Genomic DNA, 6,000 nt, shown 5'->3' with positions numbered 1-6,000 from the left:
TATTATTACAGGCAGGAGTTGGGTAGGGATCTTCTCCATCTGTTGCTGAATTGTACGTTCCAAGCACTTAGTACAGTGTTCTGCAAACAGTAAGCGCTCAATAAGATTGAATGAATGAATGAAAGTATAGAATTTCTTTGATCACAACAAGCTTACAGTATTGATGGCATGATAGACATTAATATAAATAAATTAATTACTTACACATAATTTAAGTACTGTGGGAGTGATGGAGAAGTGAGAAAAGTGAACAAATATAAGTGCAAGGGTGATGCAAGAAGGAGTGGAGAAGAGGAAACAAGGGCTTACTTGGGGTCAGCTTCTTGGAGATGAAGTGCCTTCAATAATATTTCGAAGGTGGGGATAGTGATCCCTTCAAAGCCCTACTAAAAGCTCACCTCCTCCAGAAGGCCTTCCCAGACTGAGCTCTGCTTTTCCTCTGGTCCTCCTCCCCTCCCCATTGCCCCTACTCACTCCCTCTGCTCTACCTCCTCCCCACCCCGCAGCACTTGTGTGTATATGTATATATATATATATATATATAATTCTATTTATTTTGATGCTATCGATGCCTGTCTACTTGTTTGTTTGTTGTCTGTCTCGCCCCTTCTAAGACTGTGAGCCTGTTGTTGGGTAGGGATTGTCTCTATATGTTGCCGAACTGCACTTTCCAAGAGCTTAGTACAGTGCTCTGCACACCGTAACTGTTTAATAAATGCATTTGAATATGAATATTGTCTGTCAGACATAGAGAGGTCCTCTGACTCTGAGGCCCATACTCTTATCACTAGGCCATGGCTGCCCAAAATAATACAGTTGTTGGATACGATCCTTGCCTTCAAGAAACTTACAGTTTAGAGGGAGACAGACATTTTCAAAGAATATAAATATCTACCAAAATAATTCTAAGTTTATCATTGAGAAATTATGACTTCAGATAAGCTTTTCCAGACTAAGCTCCTTGTGGATGATTGATTCAGTTAATGATACTGTGCATCCCCTGGCATTAGGCAGCTTGGATTCATCGCCTTCACCTGCTTTTCCTGCCTTTATTCTAAGGTTTACTGAACTGGCAGAGACCTTCCAGGATGTTAACTAATGTGGATCATGTATCTCTGATCTATCTCCCAGGAGCTTGGGATGGCTCAGTTAGCTTCAGGGAGCCTATGGGGATGCCATGTAGACTAGGGGAGGTATGGGGGGTTCCCTGGAACGGTTTCAACACCAGGCCCTGAGATGAATGTAGGGAGCTCTCCCACCCATTTGCTAGGTATTCAAAAAAACTCGCCATGCCCTGCTTCCCTTGATAAACCAGGCCATGACAAGGCTCGGGAACTGCATAACCTGAAAAAATTTCCAGTGTTCTCTGTGTGACAAAGGGAGAAAAGTACAAACAAATGTGCGTGGACTGGGGACTTCTCAGCAGAACAACTCTCAAAACGTGGCAATCGTCTAGATGGCAACCACTTTCTAAAAGGAAATGTAAACTGGGTAGTCACATGGTGAGCACAGTACTGAAGATGTTATATCCTCCCTGTTCTCCACTAGGAAATGACTCAGTCAATCCATTGATCGATCAGTGGTATTAACTGAGCATTGACTGTGGGCTGACCATTGAACTAAGCACTTGGAAGAGTACAATGCTATCGAGTTTTGTAGACCTCTAGAAACAAGAGTCTCTTGATTCCCTTCATATAATCACCAACCTCCATAACCTTAAAGGCCCTAAATTCTCCCACGAGAGCGGTACAATAGAATTCCTAAACAGTAATTCGTTTCAAGAACAAATTATACTTCTTTCCTTTGTTTGACCTGTGCATGGAACTGAATATATGTGTTAAGATATTTCTAAGCCTCTGTAGGAGAAATAAGAGAGTGGACAATTATTTGGCAATTGAGAAGCACCATGGCCTAGGCCTGGAGTCAGAGAACCTGGATTCTAATCCCAGTTCCACCAACTACTTGCTGTGTGACCTTGGGCAAGGTATTGAACTTCTTTATACCTCAGTTCTGCTTTTATTCCTCCTTCTTAGGCTGTGATCCCTATGTGGGTCAGGGACTGTGTCCAACACCTAGAAAGTGTTTGAAACATAGTAAGTGCTTAACAAATGTAACAAAAAAAATCATCACTGGGGAGGGCTAACTCTGATAATCTGGGGCTAAGGAACCACTTTTTCTCAAACGATGTGGAGTGAAAACTGAATATCAGGGTCATTGTCTCAACAACACTTCAATTTTCTAAATTAACATGTACTGTAAATAGCAATATTCTGTCTATGTGTGAAAACAAAGGTCACTGCACTCAGTATTTTTCCAGAGACAATGTTGCAATTTATGAATTATGCACAGCCACAGTTTTTCATTTTTCACTTCAGTTTTGTCTATCCTTTTGATATTGCATTGCTCATTATCACCAATAGATGATGGGCTTCAGGGAGGGGATAACTGAATAGATGGGAACCAAATCTTCAAAAGTATGCTTGGGGAGAAAGTTAAAAACAAGGCGGTTGGATGGTAAGGACAGGATTGTAAAGTTTATTATGAAAATTGAAAGTTGTAACTATTCATATTCACTTCATATTTTGTTTTTCATCTGTGATGATGATTCCCAAATTGACATTCCCAGCCTTGACCATCCTCCTTCTCTGTAGTTCCGCATTTGTTTCTGTCTTCAGGCTATCTCTACTTACATGTTCCACCAATACCTCACACTTAACATGTCCAAAACAACATTCCTCATTCCCCACTGAAACCCTAGCCTCCTATCACTGTAGACAAAATCACTGTCATTCCTTCACTCACCAGAAGACAACTTTGGGATTATCCTCAAATCACTTCTCTCATTCAAAACACACATTCAATCTGTCTTCAAATCCTGTTGGTTCTACCTCATGACAACTCTAAATTAAAACATTTCCCATCTAATTAAACTACTACATTTACTACTACGTTCATTCTCAATCTCCTCTGTGGGCTCCTTCTCCCCCCTCCCATCCCCTTACTGTACGGGTTCCTTAGGGGTCAGTTCTTGGTCCCCTTCTGTTCTCGATCTACACTCACTCCCTTGGTAAACTCATTCACTCCCACGCCTTCAACTATCATCTCTAAATCAATCAATCAATCAATCAATCGTATTTATTGAGCGCTTACTATGTGCAGAGCACTGTACTAAGCGCTTGGGAAGTACAAATTGGCATCACATAGAGACAGTCCCTACCCAACAGTGGGCTCACAGTCTAAACTGATGACCCTCAAATCTGCATCTCTGCCCCTGCTCTCTCTCTCTCCCTCCAGGCTCGTATCTCCTCCTGCCTTCAGGACATCTCCATCTGGATGTCTGCCCACCATCTAAAACACCATCTAAAACCCAATATGTCCAAGACTGAACTCCTTATCTTCCCTGCCAAACCCTGCCCTCTCCCTGACTATCCTGTCACTGTAGACGGCACTACCATCCTTCTCGTCTCACAAGCCCGCAACTTTGGTGTCATCCTCAACTCCGTTCTCTCGTTCACCCCACACATCCAATCCATCACCAAAAGCTATCGGTCTCACCTCCACAACATTGCCAAGATCTTCCCTTTCCTCTCCATCCAAACTGCTACATTGCTGGTTCACTCTCATCCTACCCCGAATGGATTACTGCATCAGCCTCCTCTCTGATCTCTCATCCTTCTGTCTCTCCCCACTTCAGTCTATACTTCACTCTGCTGCCCGGATCATCTCTGTGCAGAAATGCTCTGGGCATGTTATTCCCCTCCTCAAAAATCTCCCGTGGCTGCCTGTCAACCTACAAATCAAGCAAAAACTCCCCACTCTCAGCTTCAATGCTCTTCATCCCCTTTCCCCCTCCTACCTCACCTTCCTTCTCTCCTTCTACAGCCCAGCCCACACCCTCCGCTCCTCTGCGGCTAACCTCCTCACTGTACCTTGTTCTCAGCTGTCCCGCCGTCGACCCCCGGCCCACGTCCTTCCCCTGGCCTGGAATGCCCTCCCTCCACACATCCACCAAGCTAGCTCTCTTCTTTCCTTCAAAGCCCTATTGAGAGCTCACCTCCTCCAGGAGGCCTTCCCATACTGAACCCCCTTTTTCCTCTCCTCCTCCCCATCCTCTCCACCCTACCTCCTTCCTCTCCCCACAGCACTTGTATATATATTTGTTCAAATTTATTACTCCATTTATTTTACTTGTATATATTTACTATTCTATTTATTTTGTTAATGATGTGCATATAGCTTTAATTCTATTTGCCCTGATGATTTTGACACCTGTATACTTGTTTTGTTTTATTGACTGTCTCCCCCCTCTAGACTGTGAGCCTGTTGTTGGGTAGGGACCATCTCTATATGTTGCTGACTGGTATTTCCCAAGCACTTAGTACAGTGCTCTGCACACAGTAAGTGCTCAATAAATGTGATTGAATGAATGAATAAATTCTACCCTATTGCATCAGCCTCCTCATTTATCTCCCTGCTTCCTGTCTCTGCCCCCTTAAATTCTCACTTCATTCTGCTGCTGGATCATTTTTCCAAAACAATTATCACTCCATGTCTCACCACTCCTCAAGGCCTTCAGTGGCTGCCCATCAACCTTTGCAACAAATAAAAACTACTTACCATTGGCATGAAAACACTTAATTAGTGCTCCCCCTCCTATATTACCTCTCTGGTTTCCTTCTACAACAGTGCAACACATACACTTTGCTCCTTTAATACTCCTTTTATCCTTTAGTGTACTTCAGTGTCATCTTCCTCACTGTCCTTCCCTTGTCCAATTCTTCTTTAGGGCTTGGTACTCTTACCCTTCATCTTCAAAACTTTACTAAAATCACATCTTCTCCAAGAAGCGTTCCTCAGTTATCTTTTGCCCTACTCCCTCCCTTTCCTGCATCTTCTATGGATTTGGATCTGTACCTGTGAAGCCCTTGATATTCAATCCACTCTCAGACCCACAGCCCTCATGTGCATATCCATAATTGATTTTAATATTCATTTATTCAATCATATTTATTGAGTGCTTATTGTGTACAAAGAATTGTACTAAGCTCTTGGGAGAGTACAATACAAGATCAGACACATTCCCTGCCCATAATGAGCTCACAGTCTAGAGGGGGAGACAGACATTAGTAATAATAATAATAATAATGGTATTTGTTAAGTGCTTAACTATGTGACAGGCACTGTACTAAGTGCTTGGGTGGATACAAGTAGATCGGTTTGGACACAGTCCCTGTCCCATGTGGGACAATCTCCATTTTACAGAGGTAACTGAGGCCCTGAGAAGTGAAGTGACTTGCCCAAGGTCACACAGCAGAAAAATGGCAGAGCCGGGATTAGAACCCATGACTGTCTGACTCCCAGTCATGTGCTCTATCCACTATGTCATGCTGCTTCTCTTAAATATATATACATAAGTGCCATGGGGCAGGGAGGGGGGATGAATGATGGGAGCAAGTCAGGGCAGCACAGAATGGAGTGGGAGAAGAGAAAATGAGGATTTAGGGAAGGCTTCTTGGAGGAGATGTGCCTTCAATAAAGCTTTGAAGGAGAATAACAGTTGTCTAATGTGGGGGCGGGGGAGTGGTGGGAGTGGGTGGTCATTCCAGGCCAGAGGCAAGATGTGGGCAAGTGGTTGGTGGCAAGATAAATGAGATTGAGGTGCAATGGTAAGGTAAGCATTCGAGGAATGAAGTGTTCAGGCTGGGTGCAGTAGGAGAGCAGCAAGGTGAGGTTCTACCTGGGGGCAAGGTGATTCAGTGTTTAAAAGCCAATGGTGAGGATTTCTGTTTGATGAGGAGGTGGATGGGCAACCACTGGAGGGTCTTGAAGAGTGGAGAAATATGGCTTGAAAGTTTTTGTAGGAAATGGGCAGGAGAGTGGAGTATGGACTGAATTAGGGAGAGACAGGCAGAAGAAGGCTGATACATTAATCAAGGTGGGATAGGATAAGTGCTTATATTAACATGGTATGAATGTGTCTTTCCTCTAGACTGTAATCGC

This window comes from Tachyglossus aculeatus, chromosome 2, assembly GCF_015852505.1.
Source record: "Tachyglossus aculeatus isolate mTacAcu1 chromosome 2, mTacAcu1.pri, whole genome shotgun sequence".
In the NCBI taxonomy this organism is placed as follows: domain Eukaryota; kingdom Metazoa; phylum Chordata; class Mammalia; order Monotremata; family Tachyglossidae; genus Tachyglossus; species Tachyglossus aculeatus.
This window is presented reverse-complemented; position numbering follows the sequence as displayed.